The sequence below is a fragment of the Xiphophorus maculatus genome, chromosome 9 (assembly GCF_002775205.1).
Source record: "Xiphophorus maculatus strain JP 163 A chromosome 9, X_maculatus-5.0-male, whole genome shotgun sequence".
NCBI lineage: Eukaryota > Metazoa > Chordata > Actinopteri > Cyprinodontiformes > Poeciliidae > Xiphophorus > Xiphophorus maculatus.
This window is the reverse complement of record NC_036451.1, coordinates 3,736,690-3,749,372: the sequence shown is the minus strand read 5'-3', so window position 1 is coordinate 3,749,372 and position 12,683 is coordinate 3,736,690. Positions and strand designations below refer to the sequence as shown.

Genomic DNA, 12,683 nt, shown 5'->3' with positions numbered 1-12,683 from the left:
CTTTGTCCCAGGGGGCGTGGAGCCCTCACAGCACGGCCTGGGAGATGTAGGTGGTGTGAACGCTTTAAAGCCCAGGAAAAGAAAAAAATCTCCCCACTCTCATGCTCCATCTCTGTCAGGAGGAGATCACTGATGGGAAAATGAAGGCATGTTGAATGACAGGCAGCGGTGCACTCCAAGAATCTTTTTAGCTCTCAGTACAAATCCTGTTGTCACAGCTGCACACAGTTGTTATTTTGTTATTTGCATCAGATGAACTATTACTATGCTGCAACACTTTTTAGCAAACCTGGAAATACATCATTAGCATGTTTTCAGTCTTTCTGATTTCATTTGAAGAACTCATTGCGCATAAGGCAGTAAAACACAAACAAATTAAAGGATTCGTGTTTGAGAGTTACATCCCCTCCTTTGACCTGCAGGGCATCCTTCAAGGTTGGGAACAGCTGGTTTAATCACATCATTGCAGTGATTTTATAAGAACACACATCTTGAGCCCCGAATTCAACTCATTAGCAGCCGTTTAAGGCATGAAGACTCTTATCACGGTTTATTTCTTTCCACTGAAAAAAAGTACCGGCGGACAAATCTCACAGGCTGCATTTGGCTGAGGAGAAAGGCTTAATATGTCATTAAGCATAAGTTAACAAGCGCTCACAGCTTCACATGTGTATGCAGTGGATCTTAAAAGTCTACAAACCCTTGGAAAAATGCCACATTTTCATAAAATAATGATATGAGTGGAAAAAATAAATCACTTTACACATTTAATGTTATATATGTCTTTTAACAATTTAACCTAAAAATAAACAAATAAACAAATCAAATTCTGATTGCATTTCAGTGTTCTGTATTATTTGGTAGGAGTTTAATTGCATTCCACACTTTGACTTGGTTACAGACTTAGTCACAATGTGTTCTTCTGGTGATGCCCTTTTTTTTGCTTCCTGGCTCCACACTGATATCTTTCTACAGTTAGATGACTTAATATTTTTTGTAATCTTTCTGCAAACTATTCCTTTAGCTAAGAGATGCAAATGAGCAAATAAAAAAAAAAATCTTGCTTGTGCAGCTGAACTTTGTTTCTAGGCTATCCGATGCTTTATAATTAATAGCAGAAGTGTTCCCAAGACGAGTGAGTGTTAAAACTAAATTAAAAGATGTTTTACCAAAGTACTCGTTTAAGGGTGTGCACATTTATGCAAACAGGTCAATATTTTTGGTTTTTGTATTAAAAATTCCTTCCCTTAGTGTCTGTTTTTTACATTAAAAAATCTGGCAATTCTTCCAGGGATGCGAATACTTTTTAGAGCCACCGTTCATCAGGCATGATCTCCCATTGCACGCAGGAGTTTTCCATGTCCACATACTTTAGAGCGGGCTTCCCATTTGATGCATGCTGAGAAGGTGGGTGTTTCCAATCCGGCCACTCTGATGTTGGGAAGAATAGCTCCTGCATCCTACTCAGTCTGCTCTCTACTCTCCTAGCTCTCCTGTTTCATGCAGACTGTCTGCCTTCCAGCGTAGTGTTGTCCTTTCACTCTCCACTATTCATTACCATCTTGTGTGTGTTTTCACAAACCTACTAAGGTGGACCAGAAGCGCTGGCACAGAGGACTGACGAGTTCATGCTCAGAAAGAAGCATACATATAGACGTAACTTGTCCTACAACTGCAGAAGCTTCTACTAAATTGCAGTTTTATTACAAAGGATAGAAAACTCACATACAAAGGTAAGAAATTATTTTTATTTGCATTTTATTTCTTCACTACATATTTTTTTTGGCATTCTCTCTGTAGTTTTCCCTTATTTATTATTTGATGTTTTTACTACTACATTGCAACAATCAACAGTATCATCATACCATTTAAATCATATTTCCATCTACATAAACATAGTTGCAATAGGCATAATTTCAAGAGTTACCAACCAGGGGATTATTTGTTTAGAGTGATCATATCTGCAGCTTCAGCTGATGGCTTCGGTGAACACTCAGTGGGGATGTCTTCGCTTGGTTTCCTCTCCCTCATTCACTGTCAAACCCCTCCTTGCCTCTCCTCCCTCCTGTGTCTGCATGTATTCACAGTTAGTCTCAGCCTCTGCTCTGCCTGCTTGCCTGCCACAGACCGTCGGCTCTGATTGGTTGGCAGACTGCAGTTGCACATTAAATGTTGGCTGTTCACTATAGGTGTCATACTGTGCACGTGTCTTGTTTGTTACACTTACAATTTTACCTCAGTGCTCAACCTGAGGAGCATGTTAAACGGGGCTGACCCGGATCAGTGCCCGTCCCGCTTTCTGAGTTTATTTGTGTTTGTGTCGGTGTGTTTTTCTTGGAGGTGCAGAGAGGTGAGTCATACCGGCTCACACGCTGGTGGCTGCCACCGGCGTTCAGTGTAACCACATCGTGTTGTGTGATTATCAAATCGGCAGTGTCTGATGTATCTGCAAAATGTCGACCTTTCAGGAAATGAAAACAAGCAAATTTGCCCTTTTTTTGAAGAGCTTACCATCTATTGATTTTTTTGTTTCTGTGCAATGTGTCCTATTCGAAGGAGGTCAGATCTGAAAGTAGTTTTTACAAAGCCAGTAGTAGGAGGAAATCATAAACATGGAAAAAGTGAAGTTGTACACTTGTTTAGCATTAACAGACTACTTGATTTTACATTTCCTTGAAAAGGTATTAGAATCACCAAAAATATTTTCACATTTTGTAATTTTTCACAACCACAAATTTTATATTAAGTTATTGTGATTGTATGTAGAATCCCTGGCTGGGATTTTTCTGCATCTTCTCCACAAGGAGGTGGGTACATTTCTGCTAATTCGCTAATATGCTAATACCAAAGCTAATTTTTTGCTTAGTGGTTTTGCTAACTTCAAAAATGTTTAGCATACTTAGCTTTCCGTAAAATCATTTTTTCCAGATAACTTGTAACGGGATAATTTACATGGTTGTTTTGTAAATTTTCAGTTTGACATGTGTTGAACTTTTGGTTATGGAGTGTCATAGCTAGGTTTATAGTTGGTGCATTGAGCCGTCCCCACCTCTCTTGTTGTTGTCATGCTGTCACTGCGCCTGGTCGTGCACCTCTGAATTTTTATGAGTCTTTGGGAATTGCGCATGCCATCTTTCTGATAAACTGGGTGATTTGCAAAATACTCTTGCAGAGCCGGTCCACCTGCACTGGCATTTAAATGACTCCTCCATAAGGGCTTATTTTTAAAGAATATCGTACCACTTACAGTACATGTTAAGTATAAAAGCCACACTGTGTTGGTGTTGTGTTTTAGCATTGGCAGAGCTACTGTTGTTTGTCCTATGTGTCTCTGTGTTGCCCAATGATTGACCCCTTGACCCTGCCAGGATAAGCAGGTGTAGACATGGATAAATCGATTTTATTTGATAGACCAACACAAAGTAGTTCATAATTATGAAGAATTTCATACATTATAGTTAAAACCTTATACAACTGCAAAATACCCTTCAGTCAAAGGATTGACTTTGGGGGACTGAATAGAAATGCAAATTATTCAGATTCTTGCATGAAAAAAAAGAAAAACTGTTTTTTTCACAATTAAGTACTATTTTATTCTGAGAAAATTTGTCCCACTTGGCATGAAAGACACTATGATTTTAATAATAAATGTATTTTGTAACTTACTCTCCAGTGTGTAATATTAATATAGAAGGAATCTAAAAGTGCTAAAAAAAACCCCATGAACAATAAAGTGTTCAAAGATAACCTTTGCTAAACTGAGGACAGTATATAACAGATCTAAAGTATTCCACATTCCACCCCATGTTTCTTAATGGTACTTAAAGCCACAGAGGGCAATGTTGTGTTGTCAAATCCCAGTGGATTTTGCTGGAAGCATCTGCAATGTTTCAACTGTCCTGAATGCAGCTGACTTGTACTTGCAAGGGTTTTTATCTCATGTGACATTTAGAAGCAGTAATCAATGCCCTTACTGACAAGATTATCTGGACATTCAAAAATCAGTCACAAAATTCTGATCATTGTTTCTGTATTGATGAGGTTTTGACCTTTAAAGCTGGATTCAACATTTTCATTATTACGACACATTATGCAATGTGATGGCATCTAAAATCTTTAGGTTTAGAGCTGGTGAACTTAATGTGTTTTTATAAGCAATAGATAACATAAGTGGGCATAACTGTCAGCATTCTATATGTTGACTTTGCAGTACGTGTGGGCTTTGTCTTGCCAAAGTTCTTCATCTCTGTCAGAATGTGAGAAAATGTCTTGTCCTCAACAATCTTGTATTATTGTACTGAATATTTGCTCATTTTAGTTCTGGACTGACTTTAAAAGAAACAAATAGTCCATTCAGCCTTGTAGCAGACACCCAAAGGTTTGGGGCTATAATTAAGACGTATTTGGATCTGTTCATAATTGCGTCCACCTTGAAAAAAGACCCAGTTTTATTTGAAGAAAAGTAACCCCACTGCATGATTCCACCCACACCATGTTTTCCTGTAGGTATATTGGTTTTTGAATAATGTACAATGTTCTTTCTGTGTCAAATATACCAGTGAAATTGGGAGTTCTAGAGTGGCTTAATCTGACCAATCTGACAATCCTGCATGTTTTAGTTCTTTCCCTAGTTTAATGCACCTGGATCAAATCATGGCTCATTAGAAGGCCCAAGAAGAACATTGACATGCTGAATAGGTTGTAACTGCCACCAGAGAGAGATCTAAAACATACAGGATGCCGGCCCTTGAGGACAGACTTTGGGCACCACTGGGCTAAACATGTTTGTCACATTAAAAGTAGTTATTAAAGTCCTAGTATTTTACCAGGAGTATGCACACTTTTGAGACCCACAGGCAGTTTCGATGTGAAACTAGAATCCTGTGAAAGATTATCCTACTTTGGTTCTGCTATGAAAAGCAGGGCATTAAAGACTAATGCCGTAGGTAGAATTCTACTAAAGAAAAGGCATAGCAGCTTAATCTGATGGACAGTGTATTGAAGCACTGGAGCAGTCGCACATGCAGACACATTCTGAGAATCTGTAGCCAGTCCAGTGAGCATTTTAGGATGGCTGCTCCTATACAGAGCTGCTGCACTATGAAAAAATGGCCATACAGTGCTTTTTAACCCATAACCCTCCCACTGTAGGCGTGTGTGTTTTTTTTTTTTTTCTTTTTGGTGTGGTTTATGACTTTCAAAATAGTAATTAGTACAGCCTGCTTTCCTAAACATAGATGCCGGCAAATAGTCAATGTAGTCAATGACACATTATGCAGTCTATACCCACTAGCATTGGGCAGATCTGCTGTGTCAAGAACTGCAAGTCAAGGATGGAGATGGTCCATAATTTTCCCAGATGAGTGTTTGAAGTCGGCCTGTGTCAGTGGATGCCAGGCTGCGTTCTGTGCTTCAGCTGGCTGGACGCCCAGCTCTCCTCATGTGCTTCATATTCCACAGACTTCCACATCCACGACTTCTCATAAGGCTTCACTGAACCTGTAAATTCCTCTGTCAGGGTACACAGCCTGAGTGTGTTAATCTGCAAATGTTTGTGCTAAGTTGATTGCCCCTGTGCATGCGTGGGTTCTCTCCGGGCACTCCGGCTTCCTCCCAGTTAGACAGTTAGGTTAATTGGTCTCTCTAAATTCTCCGTATATATATATATATATATATATATATATATATATATATATATATATATATGTGCGTACACTCTCGTCTAAAAGTTTTCAGACAGAGTATACGTCTGCAGCATGCTGGCCTTCTTAAAGTCAGATTCTTTTAATTGTTTTATTTCCATGATATTAATGGTTTGAAACAGATTCTCTTTTATCAAACAAGTGGCAGAGTCATGGAATAAGGAGCTTTAAGGCTTCTTAGCTCAGCTGTGGGAGGGACGGGACTCCCTAAACTCTTTGTGTGTGTCAGTCAAAGCAGCCAAAACCCCTTGCTGAGAACACACACAGTTCCATGAGAGCCAGGAGTCAGAGCATACACACACGCCAGCTGAGCGAACGCCTGGGGAGGGTACTACTAATCTCATTCTCCGCTGACACTAGTGATCATCTGTGCATGCTTTCACAGCTCTTTCTCCTGCTATCCTGGTATTCCAAAGCTGGAGGTGTGTTCGCTTATATCGGTGTCAGCAGATCAGAACAGTTCACAGAGACACCAGGGGTGTTCGTTCACTTTTTACCAGCAACACTTCTAATCTGCAAACCACAGCGTCCCACTAACTGCAGCACTTTGCTAAAAAATTGTTGTGTAGCACAGCAATTCTTGCAGGGTAGAAATAAAGAAATAAAAGCACTGATTGTGATCTAAATACCCGATTTCATAAAGTCTAGGATTTGTTGTTTCTTTTACCTGAAAAATTCAAAATGTTTCTATATAAAAGAAATCCAGATGACTTGTGGATGGTCCAAAACTGTTTCCTTACTGCTGACAGATTGAGACTGCTTCTGTTTGTCCTCCGAAGAATGTTGAAAATTATTTAGTTTCTCCACAGTAATCAGTCTTCAAATTAAACCTTGATTGGCATTACACCAATCCTAAAAAGCTTCTTGCATGTTTTCACTGATAGTCTTAGTTTAATTTATCTTTTAAAGATGACTTTAAACCTAAATCTGCCAAGGGTATGAATAATTTTTGGCTTGAGAGCAGTGTTGCAATTTTTAATTAGATTTTTCAGATTTAAAAAACACAGATATAAATGATGTGTAATATAAAACAATCAAACAATAGAGTTAAAAGAACCCAGAGTGAGCTGCCTTTTTATTTACCCTCTAGTTGTGGACTCAGCACTTTTGTCCCAGACAATTCATGAGTTTGTTGTGGTTGCAGTTGCCCACTATTGGACATAAGCCAGCCAGCACTGAAATCATTGCCAGCGTGGGCAGATTTCTGCCTTTGCACAGAAAGCACATTTTGTTTTTTTAAAGGAATGTCTTACATCTGCACAGCATGCTCCAAACTGATTCAGTCTGTGATATCTGGGCAGATTAATTGAAGTTATTTAACTCAACGTTATTCATTCCAGCACCTGAATTGAAACATGGCAGTACATGGAGTTGAAAATCCAAACTGTTTCTGATTTGTGCTGATGAGGAGATTGCATATTTGGAGGTTATTAGTGAGTAATTATTTCCCACTGAGATGCATCAGATTGCATACAAATTGCATAGCATTTAATGCACTGATGAAAATGCCTAATTTTAAATGTCACACAATCATTCAACTGGAATAAACTGATTATCATTTACCCTATCACTATGTTGCTCTTTTTCTCTTTGTGATACATGTTACTGCTTTTGTAACATATTTTATATTATGGATGTTAATATAAATCCTTAGTGTCTTGGATTCATGCCTCTGAAAAAGAGCAAATGTTTTGAAGCACAATGTGTTAATGTGCAAGGATAGATCTGCCTTTTGCTGTGCGAAATGATGGTATGTGTGTTTTTGTGGAGCTTCCTTTGTGGACGTGTGAGTGGGTGACGTTGGCTGGACAAGGGTCAGTGAGTTGGGCGGGAAGGCATGGAGATCAGAGGAACAATACTGTAAGACTTTCCCTTGTTTCTTGTTTTCACGTTGGGTGGAGGACATTTGCTTGGTTTTCGTTTTCAAAGAAAACTAGCGGTTGATATTGTAAACACACAAAGTGGGAATTGATGACATCTTTTATTTGTTAAAAACAGATATGCATATTTGTTTACTTTGCTACTGATGGAATGGATTGCCGGAAATGTGTCATCCTTAAAAGATTAAAATACTAATAAAATAGACTATAAACAAAAAAAGTTTTTAAAATGAAATTAGTAATTTAAACTGGATTCAGTTGCACTATTTAAATTCCAAAATAATCTATAAAATCCAGCATTTTCCAACATTTTGCTGAAGACAAAAGCAGAAGGCAGTGTAAGTAAGAGGAAAAAAAAGAGCATTTTTTTCTCTTGAGAATACTTGTGAGGTCAGACACTGATGTTGGATGAGTTGGACTGGCACAGAATCCCAGCTAATCCATCCATGTAATCCATCCCTAAGATATTCTGTCAGGTTGACGTCAGGACTCAGTCAACTTCCTCCACACCAGCCTCACTTTTTCAGGTCTTTATAGATCTTGCCTTTTGCAAGGGAGTTTAAAAATTTTGAAAAATAAACAATGGACAAGTGCAACAGTAGCCTGATAAAAAAAAATATATCCTCTTGTTTTACATTTGACTTCATACAGAAAGTCTGGACCCTCAGCTGCTGAGAAACTATTGCTTTTCTGTTGAAGTTTGTAAGGACTGGATCTGATTTTACCCGATCTCTAATGTTTGGTCGTAATGTTTTTTTGATGTACCAGGTTGATCAGGAAAGAAGTTTGCATTGAAGCTTATAGGAAGTTGCATGTGCTGTAAACAACCATCAACCAAGTTGAAAAAAGATACAAACAAATTAAACTGTGCTCATAATAGTTTTTTGGCCTAAATACTCTTTTTTTAAAAAGTTTTTCCTTAAAAGCTAGGGTTTAGAGCTGTAAAAGGAAAATTATAATTCACTAGGATTTTACTGTAAAACTATTGTGACATGATGGTTTTTGTCCTCCGCCCATACGTGGTCATTTCTGTTCTTGATGGCTGGTGTTCTGCATGCTTTAGCTGTTTGTCCAGTGATTTAGTCAGCTACAATACTTCAACATTAGAAAAAGCCGCTCATGACCCTCCAAAGATCACCTACACCTGCAGCAGACTGTTAAACTTAGTTTCCCTAAATGCATTAGTAGCAGAAAAAATACTGCCTTTTAATCAAAGAACTGTATTGGTATTGATAGAAGACAGTGATTGGACTACAGCGTATTCATTAAAGAATAAAAAATATGGCATTTGTTTGGCTTAGGCAGATCATTTTATGTATATACAGCTGGCTTGGTTTTTGCCAGAAATAACGGAAAAGGCCGGAGATTTCTCAAGGAGCAGCAACGAGAAACAATAGCATAGGTCCATCCCTGTATTGTTTCCCCAGCGCTGCTACTTAATGGGTTCCTGGCATTGACACGCAGGAAAAAACAGAGTCTGTCGTGAGAGAAGCCTAGAGTGCTGAGGGTAACACGGGACTTCCTTAATGGAACCTTTGTCGTCAAATACTGTGTTCTAATTTGCTGAACTCAGGAGGCAGGAACTTCCTGTTTCAATATGGTTGGAAATGACCGCCCCTGTAATGAGATGCATTTAAGTTTGTGCTAGAAAGTGTTTAAAAGATACCTTTTAGCATTTTAGATGATACATGTACATTGACACGAATGGGGATTGAGGTGGATTGTGGGTTTTTTTGCACTGAATATGATTCTATGAGACTTAGAAAACAGGTAAGGAGGAGGCTAAAGCCTGTGGTCACATGACAGACTCTGCATTATTCTCACTTACTTTATTATTGTCTCAACCAAAATGCAATATGGTGGTTCTTTTGAGCTGTTTATGCCCAGCCTAAAGTGCTCTGCTATTGATTGGATGTTGAATTGATGTGACTACTAAGACTAAGACTCTGTAAAGATAAAGGTGCATGTATATTTACCAAAACAATCTGTGGTACAACCCTTTTTGGATTGGCCCACACACACCACATGGTCACTACAATGTTTTAAGGAGTACAGATTAGGAATGTGGGCTGTGGTTTGGAACCACAGTCCACACAATGCAACTTTAAAGTGCAGCACTAGTCTAAGAGGATCCCCAGCTAACAGTAAAGTCTGCTGTTTGGCAACTTTAGAGTCTCTCATTAAGCTACATTGACAACAGAGAAAGAAGGATGGATTGGACCAGTGCTTAATGTCAGCAGTTTTCAACAGCATTACGGTAGTTTGCTCTGCATTTAACTTAATTACTCTCCTGAAGTCAAGCCAAATGTAAATATCCCTGGTATGGAGAAAACCAGGCTGAACTCCAAATGGAGCTGCCTGTCACAGTCAGCTAGACCCAAAAGCCTGGGAGAGGAATCATTTGATAGTATCCCACAACAGATGGAAGATTGTACACTGTTTGGTCTAAATATCCAAACTCTAAAGTAATTCAAATATTTCCTTCAATATCGAATCTTCAAAGTTCTAAACAACACTGACAGTTATCCTTCAGCTTTTTGTTGTTAAATAATTTTGATCTGTACTGTCTGTACAAAGAACAGAAACATTGTTCACTGTATGAACTGGTAAGAAAATATTTTGCTTGTTTCTTTTGTTTGAATCTTGCTGAAACAAACCAAACTGTGACTCTAAAGCTGATCTACATACCAAAGCAGGATTTTTGTGCACCATTTCTCTCCTCTAAGGGTGGAATTTGGTGCCTGTATGCTTTTCAGGTGTGTGCAGTGAAGTGCAGGCAAATAGGAGCCTAAATGCTTGTTGTGTTTTCTCCATTTCTATATTACACCAAAACTCAAAGTGTCACCCAAATGTTGAGAGATTCAGAGAGATTCTGACCAGGTTTGTCTTTGTACACTAATAGCATGAAGTGACATTGCATGCATTTTAGTAAGTCACATCTGTTTGCAGTGGGAGTTGAAAATTACATTTCTTTTATGAGAGAGACATTCAACATGTGGATCAGGATGTCATGTCTTTGTTTATGTGGATGGCATGCACTTCAGATGCAGTCAGAGCATGAGACTCCATGAGGCTCTAGAGCCCAGCTGGGTTGTTTTCAGTCAGATTTGATGCTCCTTGAATGCAAATTAGCAGTTCAAAAGCTGAGACTGTGGTTCTCTCTAGGAAAGGGAGGAGGTTATGCTACCTTAGGTGAAGTTTTAGAGATGACTGACTATTAGCCAGTTAGCTTAGATCAATTTAGTGTTTCGGTGTATGATTGTTTCTGCAGTCACGTTATCATATCTTTGTGGTGAAGAAGTGAGATAAACAGCTCAATCTTCCAACAGTATTCAATGTTCCTTCACAAACCCATGGCCATTATCTTGGGATTATGAATTAAAAAACAACACTATACATACATCCAACATTCCAGTACTGTGTAGTCGAATATGATATTTTAAAATTCCTAAGAGGTTCCTAAAAGGAAGATATATGCTGAACCTCCACAGTGGTGGTAGTCCAGGATCTAAATAAAGATGTTCCCCTGGGAGGTTTACCAGGTTTAGGGCTACTAACAGATCTAGGACATGATAAAATATCCAGGCATTAAAGTCAGAGAAGTAGGGTTGCATAATGTAAGGAAATCATTCAATAGCAATATTACCGGTAGAAACTATGATGGCAATAATAGTTGTGATAAATCCCCATCTTCCTCACTCACTTTTGGGAGGTTGGGTGCTGTCACCGGTGCCAGATCTGCCAGCATGACTTATCTGCCTACAGTGACCTAGAACTTAAGGGCAGTCTACTGTATGTGGTTGGTTAACCTAACATACTAACATGTATGTTTTTGAATGGTGTGAGGTACTTGAAGAAAACAATGCAGAAAGCCTCTTGCCAGGATTTAAACCAAGGCTTCCAAATTCTAAGCTTTATTTTTTTTCACAATCCAAATAGGAGTGGGTTAAGATATCGACTCTGCTTTATTTCAAAAAGGATTATTTCTCACTATAAATAATAAGATGTGACTTTGTGGCAAATCTTTTAAGCATATCTTAAAAACACATATTTGTTAATTTCTGTTTAAGAGTTTTTCTTAGATCTGACCCTATTTTACTTTACCCCAATAAAGAAAACAACTGTCAGAAAATCAAACTTTAAAGAATGTATGTTTTTTATTAGGTGTTGAATCATCACATTTACTGTTGTTTTTATGTTTAGCTGGGAAACAAACTCTTCGTGTCAAGCAAAGCCTTCAATTTTACAGTATTTCATTTCCACTCCATCACCTTCCTGCAGCCTTTGATTACACGTTTTCCTCAAATGGAAGGTCATTACATTCACTGCCGGGCCTCTCCTGTGCTGGACATATTCTGTGCTTACAGGGGGTGATGAGGTGCTAAGCCCAGAGTTATCTACACTGTGCACACACCCAGAGCTCTCTTCCATGTGAGCTTCCCGACCGAATTGCTCAAAAACCAAAACTTAGCGCGTGCGGTTTACTGTTTGCAGTGTCACACTGCTCTTGCTGACAACATGAACAGCAAGGAGAGGAGGAGGGTAAACCACAAGTATGTGACTGTTTAGAGAGTAAGGGAAGCTGCTGAACTATTGGAAGGTCTCAGCTGTCCAGACTAAAGTGTCACATTTAGTCTTTTGTTCTGATTTTTCCATCTTGCACAGCTCAGTCTTTTCAAGAGACGTGAAATTTTGAAGAGTTTAAGACGATATGACATTTTTAAAAAAAGCTCTCCTCATAAGAAACACAGATTTAATACAAATAAAAGATTGTGACTACTGGAGAGAGGCACCAGCACCCCTGGTGCTAGGAATAAGCATGTAAGGCAATGGATGGACGGACGGACAGCAAAACAGAGACAGGGTTTTGCTGTCTCTGTTGACTATAAATTTGTAAACAAAATGTCAGCATTTTTAGTCTAAAAAAGAGATATTATTTTAAGACCTCTATGGACTCTTGATTGTCTTGCAGCAATTTATTGAGCAGAGAAGTTACAATGAAGACATTGTTCATTCCAACACTTTTTAGCATATGGAATAATCAATGAAATGCAATTTCTTTTGCTGCCAAATGAAGAATTTCATGCAAAGTGAAGAACTC

General features: G+C 38.6%; 1 protein-coding gene across 3 annotated transcripts in view; it reads left to right on the top strand.

Moving 5' to 3' along the window:
* Positions 1-12,683, top strand: part of kank4 (KN motif and ankyrin repeat domains 4) — an 81,318-nt gene that overhangs the window by 2,372 nt on the left and 66,263 nt on the right. Inside the window, exon 2 of one of the 3 annotated variants that reach the window (XM_023339902.1) lies at positions 1,591-1,733. The exons of 1 other annotated variant lie outside the window; for it this stretch is intronic. The gene's annotated coding sequence lies outside the window, so the exon portion shown is untranslated. Of the gene's footprint in view, positions 1-1,491; positions 1,734-12,683 lie in introns of those variants that run through there. One more of the 3 variants, XM_014471046.2, reaches the window with a different exon arrangement.